Genomic DNA, 13,078 nt, shown 5'->3' with positions numbered 1-13,078 from the left:
TATGATGAGTCACAAGGGTCCTGAGTAATTCATTCATTCACAAACGTATATTGAGCACTTATATGTGCAAGATACCTTACAGACATTGTATCATTCAATTCTCACGGCAATCACTGTGGATGAAGAACTATTAAGAGGTCAGCTAGGATGTAACCCAGTGCTAATTCCAAAGCCCAGGCCCCTTCCATCTCATCCCACTGTCTCTTAGAACAACTGAATAGGATCCATAATAATGGATAGAGATCACCATAATAATGGATAAAGATGGATAATAACATCCATATCTCTATCCATCATAATGGACAGAGATCACTTTAACAAACGCATTCTATAGGGAGGGAAAGAGTAGGTTAATGAATATTTTATGTAAGGCGAAATCCCATTTGACCAGTTTAGCAGAATTCTTTCAGAAGTGAACTATATACAGAGATAAAGGGTGACTTTCACAAAAAGCCTTTGTTAAGTTTCCATCCCAAAGCCTGTTAATAAAATTGATTCATTATAGAATTGGGCAGGGATGGGTGGTGAGTGGGAGGGAGTCTATTTTTGCATGGATAGAGAACTGGCTTAGAGAAAAGAAAGAGAGGGTGGAGATAAATGGGTGCTTTTTCAAATGGAGAACTAGGGTTCCCCAGGAATTGGTACTGTGTTTGGTTTTATATAACACCCAGTGCACAAGCTTTGAGAACCTAGTGTGTGCAGGTCCTGCATTAAGCATGGGGGGTACCCAAACAAGCCAGACTCAGCTCGGCTCCTAGAGGAGCCCAGGGAAGGTAGTGCTCAGGGACAGCTCCAAGTTTACAGAAGCTCCTGAACAAGAGCTTCTGTAAAGAACAGTAAAGAACAAGAGCGTCTCCAAGAACAGAAGCTCCTGAGGGGCTGAAATGGCATGACACTGGAGAGAAGCTAAAGAAGGTTGCTGGGGGTTGGGAGAGAGCCCCAGATAGCCATCAGAAAATTTGAGCTCTGGGACCAGATCTGCTATTGACCTGTGTGTGACACTAAGCAACTTCCTTCCCTCTCTGGATCTCAGTTTTTGCTCCTATACAATGGAGAAATTGGACTAGATGATCTTAAAGGGTGCGGTGTTCTGGATGAAGGACATCCTTGAAATAGGACCTGATTATGAGAAAGTCTTCATATACTGTGGCCAAAATATCTCCTTCTGTCCCTGCACTGTGATGGGAGACCACTCTCTCTCTCTGTCTCTCTTATTTGTGAACGGTGAGGATGAGGCAAACAGCCATGAGGTCTGTGGTGCTGGGGCTCTGAGCCCAGCCTGGAATCCCTCAGTGGCATTCTCTGCGAGTGACTCAGCATCATAAATAGCTCCCATCTGGATGAGCAACGATATCTATAGCGATCGGGCGATCTCTATATCCACACACACTCTCTCTGTGCAAATATGTGGCTCACTGTATGCTAAATACGAGGTGGCCTGGAGACGTTCCTCCTCTTAAAAGACTATTTGGTATGAAACTCAAGACTGTTTATTTAAAGAAACAAGTTTACAACTATGCACGTTGGATTACTGGTAGTGGGTGGTGGGGAAGAGGCGATGTGGATGGATGAGGGATGCTGGGTGTGATCCAAGCTTGGGGGCCACCTAGAAGAGTAACCAAGGCTGACTGGTCCACCTTTCATCTTTTTGTCTGCAGCGGGGTGGGGGGGGTAATGAACATCACACGTGAGATGCTTGAGACCCTGGGGTAGGGGTGCAGAAGGGAGTGTTGACCTCATCAACGCAGAAAGCCACAGCTCAGCAGAAAAACATAGGAACTGGGAGCGAGAGGAAAGCGAGTTTCCAGCCCTGCTCTGCCCTGCCATTGATCTCGGGCAATTCATTAATTCACTCATTCGTTCATCTAACAAATACCAACCACCTACAATGTGCATAGACCACTCGGGGATAGAGACAAGAAAAAGTGGGTTGGAATTCAGGCTTAAACACCTTCCAGCTGTATGTCTTCGGGCAAGTTGTTTCCCCTCTCTGTGCTTCAGTTTCCTCATCAGTAAACTGGGGATCCATCCCTCAGGTCTTTTGGGGAGCATCACTGGATAAGGTAGCATGCACAGGGAAGGGTTTGTTGTAACACAAGCTAATGCCGTTCTAACAAGTTGCTAGATTGACCCTTCTCATTCCCACTTAGGAGTACTCTTGGCGACTGCAAAGGGGAAGTGATATCATGGCCCCCTTCCCCAGGAGTGAGGGGCACTCTGAACACTGCCCATGGGTGTGACCGTGGGTGGTACCCTTACCTTTGCTTCCTGGCCGAGCTCTGATGGGGGAGACTTCAGTTACTGAGCAGAGCAGGTAGCATGCCAGAGATGCACAACTTCCTGGGGGAGGAGAGAGGGTGTTAAGGGCTGAGGGAAGAGAGCTGCGGGGGGAGTGGCTTCCTGAACCCCAGACCCCCTGAGGGCATGCCCGCAACTCTGTTCCCTGAGGGCATGCCCTTGACTCTGTTGAGGCCACACTGATCCTCTGGATTCCAGCAAAGGGCTGGGCAGGGTGGGGCCCTGCTTGGCATGAGACCCAACCCCTGGGCCCCCCTCACCTACTCCTGACGGCAGTTGCCAATCTTGGTCACTGGTTCAGGCAATGCTTCTATGGTACCACTGACCGCACTGTTTTCTGGCTTAACTGTGATCTCTGACTGGTGTCAATGGATGGGATTTACTGTCAGTCACATCTGGGTTTGAATTTTTGTTTTGGGGAAATCCATTACATTTCTCTGAGCCTCAATTGCCTCATGTATAAAATGGGGCTACTAACAGCACCAGCGTCGTAATTAAGCACCATCTTAGTGCGTGTTATTATTATTGGCGGTGGTGTTAAATAAGATGTTGTCTGTGAAGATTTCTATTATATGGTAGCCTCTCAAATCCTAGTTACCGTCCTCTGCTTTCTCCTAGGAGGCACCAAGCATTGCGGAAAAGGCAACGGGTACCCAGTAAATATTTGTCGACCGAGCAGCGCTCGACAAATTTGCCCCATTTGCTTTCACACAGTTAGGAAGAATGAGGTCAATGTTTCACTCGCATTTTATAGATGAGAACACAAGTGCCGAGAGGGGAAATGATCTGCTCAGTTTCCCACGGGGCTGAGTGTGGAGACAGATGAGCACCCACAGCCCCACCTTTCTACCCTGCTGCAGTCAGCTCCTCTCCTGGCTGGACGCCAAGGCCTCAGAAACTGCAGGGACCTGCAATGTTTGCTCGGGGACCTGAGCACCGCCTGTCACCTCCGCCTCGAGTATTTTCTCTTCCTTCCATAACCATGCTCACCGTGACTCACCAGGTGGAGATCCTGATCTCATCAACGGAGGTGGGGCCTGGGGCTTTGCCCCAGGTCAGGGATTCCAACAGATCAGCTGACTCAAGGCCCTTTCCATGACTGGTGGTCTTCTGCTCCGCCCCCCAATCCCTCTACTAAGATAGGAGCTCAGCGAGGCAGGGCTCCACCGCTGGTTCCCCAGAGTCTGGCACTTAGCAGGACTTGATAAATATCTGTTGAGTGAGTGAATGAATGAGTACATAAGAGGCTGAATGACTGTGCCAGGGCACGTCCTAAATGCTGGTGACACAGCAGTGAAAAGGGCAGGTGTGCTCCCTGCTCTGAGGGAGCTGACAGTATTTGAATTTAAAGCCAGCAACTGGATTGGAAACAGGGCAGAGTTACTGTTTCCAGACTGGCAACGCGGGGGAGGTGGAGAGGAAGAGGGTATGCAGGTGGAGCCTGCTGGCTACCAGGAACATCTCTGAGCAAACGGCAGCCTCCCTGGGCTCAGGCAAGGGCCTGCGCGTACCGAGTCAGGAGGCTGACCTTCACTGGCAGTTTGGGGTTAGTAGATGCAAACTCTTTCATTTAGAATGGATGAACAACAAGGTCCTACTGTAGAGCACAGGGAACTCTATCCAGTCTCCTGGGATAAATCATGATGGAAAAGAATATAAAAAGGAATGTATATGTGTGTATAACTGAGTCACTTTGCTGTACAGCAGAAATTAACACAACATTGTAAATCAACTATACTTCAAAAAAAAAAAAGGCAAGGAAAGAAAGGTAGATGTTGCAATTAAGTATTTCGTGTCTACCTACTGCTGAGTCCCAAAGAGCTAGCATGTTGCCTGGCACATAGTAGGTACTTAATAAATTTTGTTCAGCGAATGAGCACGTCGGAATGACACAGGTCTAGGGGCTTGTGGGAATCAAGAGTGTTAACTATCAGAATTATTATGCTGACACTTGAAAGGGGCTTTGCTCTTTCTAGAGCCCTTTCAAGCCGTGGTGATTATTCTCACTGAGCAGGTGAGGGACCCATGTGGCAGACGTTTACAAGTGAGCCCTTTGTGCTGGCGCTAGTGGTATTGACGTAAACAACAGCACAGTGACAGCAGTTTCAGTGTACTTGTGTTGTGTTAAGCTCTTCACATCCAAAATCTCTAATACTCCATTAGCCTGGCAAGGCCAGGGTCATAATCCCCATCACACAGAGGAGGGCACGGAGGCTCCGAGAAGTCTTGATTTTGCACATTTGTAACGTGGGTTAAGTCTAGGAGTGAGATGTAAAAACCTCTTAGCCTAATGGGGACGCAAACAGGAAAGTGGATAGTTAAAATCTGATGTGACACCCACCTTCAGGTGGGTTGGCCAGAGGTGCCTCACTGCCAGGAGGCAGCAGGGTGGGCTTCTCTGAGAGGGTGAGTCTGGAGCTGAGGCTTAGAGGACAGCGGAACAGGACGGGTCTCCCAGGCAGAGGGAACAGCATCTGCAAAGGCATGGAGTGAGCATGGTGTACCCAGGCATTCGGAGGATTAGGTTTGGCCAGAGCCTTGGGGAAAGAGATGAGGCTGGGTGTTTGTTGGGACCCGTTTCAGGGTCTAAATTTAGCAGGGTGTGGGCTTCACCCCAAGGGTGATGGAGGGCACTGCAGCGCTTGGCATTGTGCTCTAGAGAGCTCCTTCTGGAGCCAGAGCTGACGGGGTTAAGGGGCATGGGAGGAGGAAGCAGCAGGACTTGTGTTTGATGAGCTACAGGATACAGGGAGAAACGACCTGGTCTCCTGGCTTAGGTGGTGTGTCGAGGGCAGAGATGAGGGGCTGTCTGTTGAGAGTCAACCTCGCCTTTGACTGACCCACCCTGTAGAGTTAGGGGTCCTCCCTCAGCTCCAAGAAGAGCACTGTCAGGTCTTGGTCTCTGGCCCAGCCCCGGCCCCAGCTGAGCCCTCCTCTGCCACCTGACTGCTCCCAAACTCTGTCCTAGCAACTTGCAGGCTTCACCCTGGCAACTGCAGCCTCTGCACTCTCGTCCTCTGATTGGGCTGGAGTGGAAGGAGGAGGTGGGACACCTCCTGTCCACTAGACCTGCCCAGGGAACAAGCCCTGCACCCCTGGCCGCCGGCACACTTGGTTGATCAGGTGGAGACAGGCCTATCAGATGAGGGACGTGGGTCTGGATACTGGACAGGACCCTGGACTGGGAACCTTGTGAGCTGGGTTCTGACCCCAGGGCTGGTGCTCTGTCGTTGTGACCTTGGTCAAGGCTCTTCCCTTCCCCGGGCCTTAGTTTTCCCTTTGGTAAAATAAAGAGATTGGACAGCACCATCTCTAGAGTCTAATATTGTCTTATTCCAGTTATTCTAGTTTTTAATCTTTTCCATGGTTATTGGTTGGATGCTCTGTTGCTGGCATGGATTTTAGTGTTAGACTCCAGGAATTTAAATCCTGGCTTACTTGGACAAGTCACTGCACATTTCTGAGCCTAGATTATTTTCCTCTGTAAAGTAAGTAAATCTCATGCTATCTCAGCCAAAGGGTTGAGAGTCAGGTGAAATGGTATGACTGAAAGTGCTTTGTAAATGGCAAAGAGCTATACAAATGTTACCTATTTCATCACGTGAGCTGTGTGCAGTAATGACATATGGAACCCCACTTTCCTCCCCCTCCCACCACCAGCAACAAGCATTTAGTGAACACCTACTGTGTGCCAAGCACTGTGCTGATCTTCAGCACGACAATGCTCTTCACAACAATCATTAGGATACTTGCTATTATTATTATTCCCATTTTCCAGATAAATGGAGGGCCCACATGGTTATGTATGGAAGGAGCTCAGCCAGACTCCCTGGCTTCAAAACTTGACCGTTTAAAATTTAACGAGGTGACCACATCAGGATCTCTTCTCTCCATCTTGGGATTTTCCTCTTGGCCGGCCCTGTATCTTCTCCCTCCCTCTCCTGCCTCATGGCATTAGGATGCTGCCTGCTAGGCACTGTGGTGCCCACCCGACAGCCAGCCAGCTGATGGATTTATTTCCCAGCGGGGGAATCCATCACTTTGCTTGCCCGTTGGCTGACCTGCTCTGGAGGTGGCAGCAGGGACTGCGGGCCTGAAGGGGTCCAGGAGATCACTCTGATGTGCGCTTTGCCACATCAGGTCCCTTACTGGTGTGGTGATGGAGGGAAGTGAGTCAGAATTTAGATTCCGTCACCCCTCTGTTTCAATGAGTCTTCAAGGCCCTGTCTGCTCTGGCCCTGGTCAACCTCTCTGTCCTCTTCTCTACCACCCTCCCCCTCACTGACTAGGTTTCTGTTCTGTGACCTCGTCAGGCTTATTCCTACTCCAGGACCTTTGCACTTTCTGCCTGGACATGTGTTTCATGGCCAGCTGCTTCTCCCCATCCAGATGTCAGCTTCAATGCCCCTTCCTTCAAGTCTCCCCTGCCTGCCTTATGTAAGTATCCCCGACCCTCCTTAGCACACTTTCTCTTTTATTTCCTTCCTAGCACTTATATAACTTGGTGGAATTATATTGGTTTACTCGCTTGTTTCCTGTCTCCCCACTAGAATGTGAGCTCTGCAAGAGATGGGACTGTATCTTGTCTATCTTTTTCTTCATTGTCTCTCCAGCTCCTGCAATAGTTACTGGCCCATCATAGGTGCTCCGTGAGTATTGAGGGATCAGTGAGCCATACCCTGAGCTTCAGTTTCCACATTTGTGAAACGAGGTAACAACCCGAACCCCACAGTGTCAGAATCAAAAGAAAATGACCCAGGCGGGCCGGCTGTATTATCCCCATTTTATATCTGATGAACTTGAAGCTCAGAAAATGCAGGGATTTGCCCAAAATCACCCAGCTTGGAAGTGCTGGGGCTATAGGATTCTCTCCAATTTGGAGAAGCGCCTGGTCCCAGGCCTGGCTCGGAGTAGGCGGTCAGCAACGTGAGAGCTGGATCTGAGCGCCTCTGAGTCTCTTGTCATCTGCTGCTTGAACAGCAAGACCCTACTTGCCCGCCCGGCCGTCCCAGCAATCTGACAAGTCAGAGACAGGAATTCTAATGGCTGGTTTTTGTGGAACACAAAGTCCTGCCTCTTGCCCATGGAGACATACATTTTCTTCTCACCGGCAATTACCACGCTGAATGTCTGGGGAACAGTTCTCATCTTCCAGGCACTTTACCAAGATTAACTTCTGAACCCTACACAGCAATGCTCGCTGCTGCTTGAGGGGGCACCTGGAGGAGCGTGGGCGGCAGTGTCTCTGTCACAGGAGGGAGAAGCTAGGGTTTGGAAGGTCCCCAGTCAACAGCTCCAGGAATTTGATCTATTTTCCTGAGAGCAGTTTCTCCGCTATCCAAAATGCACTGACCTTCTTGAGTATATTCAAGGATTCTGACTTTCCCTGACTTATTCGGTCCTTGATTCAGCAATGCCTCCATAAATATTTACTGAGAATATCCTAGGCATTCTTCTAACCCCGAGGCTGCAACGGGGGAACAAAATACGTACTGCCCTTGCCCTCCTACCATAATGGATCTGTAGGGGAGACAGATGACGGTGTCCAGTAACTGGCTGTGTGACTCTGAGTAGGTCCTTATTCTCTCTGGGCCTTTGGGGTTTAGCTTATTCACTACCCCTAATCCCCATGCTTAAGAGCCTTTGATGGCCCCTCGTTGCAAAAAAAAAAAGCAAGATGGGTATCTCTGTCCTGATCTTCAAGGCGCCTCAGCGCTGGCCTCTAGTCTACCTTCCTCAGCACATGCTCCCTGCTCCCCCACCCCCATTCTGCTCCATGTTTATTTAAACAACACTCATTTGTCACTTTCTAAGTGCCAGGCGCTGTCTAAATGCTTCACAGATTTTCAGTTGTTGAATCCTCACAGAAACACCTTGAAATGTGTTGTGATTCTCAACATCTCCATTTTAAAGATGAGGACATTGAGACAGAGAGGTAGGTAACTTGCTTAAGTGCTCGCAGCTGCTAAATGGTCCGGCTGGGATTTGGACACAGGCAGCCCGGCTCTCACTCCATGCACTCCACTGCTGCTATGTTACCTCTCTGTCTGTGTTGGACACCAGCCCCACTACTCTCCTTTTCTAGATACAATTCAACAGCCATTGGTCATTTCCAGGAAGCCTTCCCTCATGCCTCCCAGGCTGAATGAATTCTTCTTGTTTCTTGGTTCCCAGAATGCCTTGCACATGTCTCCCCACAGCAGCCCTTCCCTTGGAATACTGTTGTTCTGGTTTGTGTATTGTCTTCTCTGCTGGATGATGAACACCTCAGTGGGGGAGGCTGCAACTCACACTTCCTACCCGCTCTTGCCCAGCCCAGCATCCCCATATCATCCACTCTCCATTCAGCAACCAGAGGCAGTTGTAAAATCAAACCTGCTTAATTAACCCATCCAGTGACAATCCATTGCATTTAAAAGGCTTTGCATGGTCTGGTCCCTGCCTCCTCCTCGCCCTCGTCTGCTGCCACTCTCCTCACTCACTCTGCTCCAGTCACACTGGCCTCCTCTCTGTCCCCAAACTGTCCAGGCTCTCAATAGCCAATAGCGCCTCTGCCAAAGCTATTTCCTCTGCCTGGAATGTTTCACCCCACATCCACATGTGACTGACTTTTTGTAATTTGGACCTCAGTTCCATGTCACCATTGCAGACAGACTTCCCCTATTGTTTGTTTGTTTACTTAAATGTTTTCATATTTACCTTTTAATTGTTGTTAAGGACAGTGTCTACTGCAAGTCTGTAAACCCCATGAGAGCAGGGGTCTGGAGTGTCTCGTTCAGCACCTGGAACAGTACCTGACATCATAGCCACTCAATGAGTACGTGTTGAAGGAAGATTACATTGCTCTCCAAGGTCCCTTTGGGATCCTACAATTCGACTAAGCCCAGATAATATAATATAATTTATCTAAATTGGTCTCATCTCAGGCTAAAAGCTGAGAGAATTTCACAAGCTGAAATTCACTACCTTTATCACCTTCCTATGTCTTACCTGCAATCATACTCTCAGAAATTAAGCAATTTTATTGACTATTCTCTACTGACTTCTCTTTATCAGGGATGCTTAGAACTTCTTACACACGTTTGAATTTGTCCCCCTAAGACTCAATGAAACTTGTTAGATATTGTCCTCACCACTTTGCAGGCAGGGATATCCCTGAAAAGCAAAAATGCTGACTTGAGAAGTGCCCAGAGCCCAATGGGAGCACACACACCCATCACGGCCATCACATTTCATTAGTAACAGAAGATACATCACGCTCCAGGATGGTACAAGAGCTCCGAGTCCTGCCAGGGCCTGGGCCTCATTTAACACCTCAAAGGAGTGGCAGTCTGTAGCCTAGAAGGACGTGTAGCCAAATCCAGGGCAAATGGGAAAAGAAAGGCTTCACGTGCTTCTGGTTAAAGCAAGCAGGATGGACAGAAATGCACAGAAATAAGGTCTGGGTGTCTGACTGCAGATCCATTGCTAATGTGAAGCAGCCAGAAGAGAGGTACCACCGTCCTCAACTTTCTGCAAAAGGATATAGAAGGGAAATTTGTCAGGGTACCTCAGAGACCTACTTCCACACATCGTCATCCTCTTGAGAACCACTTTTGTCTCTTCCTTCCAGCTTCTTTGAGATGGGGAAGGAAATGGCATCCCAAGTGCAGGGGCTGAGAAAGTCTAACATTTAATCTTCCAGGCAAAATGGTGACCTGAATAGAACAGTTGATTATAAGTTCAAAGTCTTGACTCTGTCTTGGTCCTGTGGACATTTGGATACGTTCCTCCCCATCTCTGACCCTTGTCTCCCTCATCTGTAAAAGGTAGCTGTTGGGTTGGACGATTTCCAAATCATTGATTTCCATGACTTCACACTTTCTATATTCCTGAGCTTATGATTCAGATTACTTTTCTTTTTCTGTATGGGGCTCAATCTGTCTTTTGATCAGCCTTGCCACTAGTCACTGGCCTCTAACCCCAGTGTAGGTAGTGGAGATCATTCTGGCTTGGTAAAATCTGTTGAGGATTGACGTACCCTTTGCTTTTTCTGAAATAGTTTCTCTAATGCATGTGGCTTATCGCCGTAGTGTGGCCTCTCTCAAAACTTTCTGCTAAGGACAGGAATGTTCAGAACATATTGAAGAGAGAAGGTCATGATTTGAGTTAGTGACTTCCAAGGTGGAATGGCATTCGAATGGCAGAGGTCGTTATTGATGTTAAAAATCCTTTTGCATGAAATGATACGATGTCTTGGGTTTGCTTCAAAATAAGTCTCTCTGTGTGTGTGTACGTGTATGTGTGACGAGAGTGAGTATAGATGAAACAAAATTGGCCAACTGTTGAAGCTGAATGATGGGTACGTAGGGTTTTATTATACTATTCTTTCTATTTTAAAAAATGTGTTTGAAATATTTAATCACAAAAGGCCCTTTGGAGACTGACTCCAGCTTTCTCTCCACTCTCATTTCATAGTCCCCACCCTGAGGACCCTCTGGCACAGTGATATCACCCTGGTGGCTGTGATTTCACACTTCTAGGCCTTTACACACAGTTCCATCTGTCCAAGGTAGTATTCCTCCTTCCCTCACTGTTCATCACTCCTGCCTCTGTGATCTCAGAGCCTTGTGTACTCACCTTGAGTATAGCACGTATCACATCATATTGCAGTTGTTTTCCTTTCTGCTTCCTGTGCTGGTCTGTGTCCTTTTCAGGACACTTCTCTATCTCCCCAGTTCACAGCCAGTGCACATAAGAGTCCTCAGAACATGTTTACAGAGAGAATAATAACAGGAACGGTAGCTATTACTTTTGAGCACTTATTATTTGCCAGGTACTACCCTAATTACATTACATAGGTATTTCGTTAAATCCTCACTGCAAGTGGATACTATTAACCTGTCTTCTCAGAAGGTCGCTCTCCCAAGGTCACATGCCAGTAAGTGACAGAGCTGAGATTTGGACTCAGAACTGAAACTACTCTGCACTCCTCTGCGCATCTGGGATTTTTAAGACTTATCTATGAATCTTACATAACAGGTCCAGGGTTTTGGGAGCCTGAACTTTAGGCTCAATTCTGCTACTAAATTGCTGAGTGACCTTGGGCACATTACCTCTGCCCCCTAAGCTCAATCTTCCCATCTCCCGGCGAGACCATCAGTGAGCGAGAGGATCACGTGATCCAAGGGCCCTCCCAGCTTCAGCTAGCAGAGAAAACGTTTCCTCTTTCCACGTTTGGTCTCCTACCTCTGAACTGGCCTCCCTGTTTGGGAACCTCCCAGCTTCTCAACCTCTTCGCTTGCTACTTGCAACCTCCCAGAGCCCAGCCGTGTTCACAACCTGTTGTCCAGGTCCCCTCCTTCTCCCTTCCTTCCCTGCGGGTTTCACTCTGGAGGTGGGGGCGGAACCCTAGGCAGGAGGGAGGGGGAGTATGTAGCTGCCGGCTTCGTGAGGCTTCCCCGCGGTTTCTCGGCCCCCTCCCCCCACGGAAACTCAGGCTCACACTTTCTAGGGATGTTCCGGGGACAGCCAGAGTCAGTGACTGCAGCTGCCAGCCTCAGGCATCTGTGTTAGGTTCTCCGAAGGAAGTCCGTGGTCCTGAGCTAGGGGTGGGGGCTTGGAGGAAAAAGGGGGCGGCGCACTCCTTCCTCCTAGCCTAGGCCTAGCCTGCCCAGCTGCAGCCCGGGACCCCTCCGTGCCTGTCTCCCCTCCCACCCTCTTTCCGACTTCCAGCTGGGACCCGCCATTGCACGGCCAGGCCTTGGTGAACTGCAGACCTAAGCCAGAGACGCGCGAATGTGACTAGGCCCCTCCTCCCCAGCTCGCCCCTGACACTGCTCTGGGGGAAGTCGAAATCCCCCCATCGAGTCAACCACCCACTCCCAAGGAGCGCGGGAGGCTCCAGCCCCTTGTCTTTGTTCGCGGCTCGCTGGGAAGCCGGAGCCCGGAAAGACCTGTCCGCCGCCGCGGTGCTGCCGCGGGGAGCGGAGCCAGAGGGGGCCAGGGACTGTCCTCCGCTGCCATGGTACTGAACCAGAACCGAAAGAGGAGAGGAGCTGCCCGGGCGGCCGCTGTCCGCCTGTGCAAGTGCTGACCCGGGGAGGGTGCCACGCTGGGAGCGGGAGCTGTCCCTGAGGCGGTGCTGAAGCGATACGGAGCCTGGGGTTCCCTCCTCCTCGCCCCGGAAGAGCCGGCGGCAGCTGAGAGCTACTGGGAGAAGGAAGGAGGGCGGAGGAAGCCGCCCTCAGGGAGCTCCGCAGCGCGGGGCCTATGGCTAGGGTGCCTCCGGCGAACCTGCTCCAGCGGAGGCGGTGGCGGCTCAGCGACAGAGAGCGAGCGCGCGTTCTACGAACCTGTTGGAGGCTGCAGCTCCTCCGCGGCCGACCAGGGCGCCCGGGACCGAGATTCTGGCACGTCTCTCCCTCCCCCACTTCCTGGGCTTCTCCGCAGAGGCGCTCCCTCCTGCCCGGGCTAGCACAAGTGCACGCAGGGGCCGCCGAGCCCCTCTTCGATCCGACCCGAATGTCAGTCGGGCTGCAGGGCACAGACCCGAGAGGCCTTCCCCAAGGGCAGACCCGCTCCCAGGGAGACCCAAGCTTCCTGAAAAAGGAGGCGGGGGCTGGCGACGGGGACGAGAGAGGGCGCCAGCAGAGGTGTATGAAACCAAGAGGGAGGCATGGGGGAATTCCCCATACAGTCATTTCTGCCCTGAAGTTTGGGGACTAACAGGGTCCTGTTACTTAAGGGACAAAGGGCATCCTGCCTTGGAAATATCTCTCCCTCCCTCTCCATTTCTGTG

General features: G+C 50.2%; 1 protein-coding gene across 2 annotated transcripts in view; it reads right to left on the bottom strand.

The window, feature by feature from the left end:
• The window catches only part of CPLX2 (complexin 2), an 83,225-nt gene extending 70,364 nt beyond the window's left edge, over positions 1-12,861 (bottom strand). The window contains exons 1-2 of one of the 2 annotated variants that reach the window (XM_030829878.2): positions 12,633-12,861; positions 2,260-2,340 (exon numbers count right to left, since the gene is read on the bottom strand). The gene's annotated coding sequence lies outside the window, so the exon portion shown is untranslated. The remainder of the gene's footprint in view (positions 1-2,259; positions 2,341-12,632) is intronic. The other variant, XM_060296632.1, reaches the window with a different exon arrangement.
• Positions 12,862-13,078: the final 217 nt, after the last annotated feature.

The sequence above is a fragment of the Globicephala melas genome, chromosome 3 (assembly GCF_963455315.2).
Source record: "Globicephala melas chromosome 3, mGloMel1.2, whole genome shotgun sequence".
NCBI lineage: Eukaryota > Metazoa > Chordata > Mammalia > Artiodactyla > Delphinidae > Globicephala > Globicephala melas.
The sequence above is the reverse complement of the archived record's forward strand: the minus strand, read 5'-3'. Positions and strand labels throughout refer to the sequence as shown.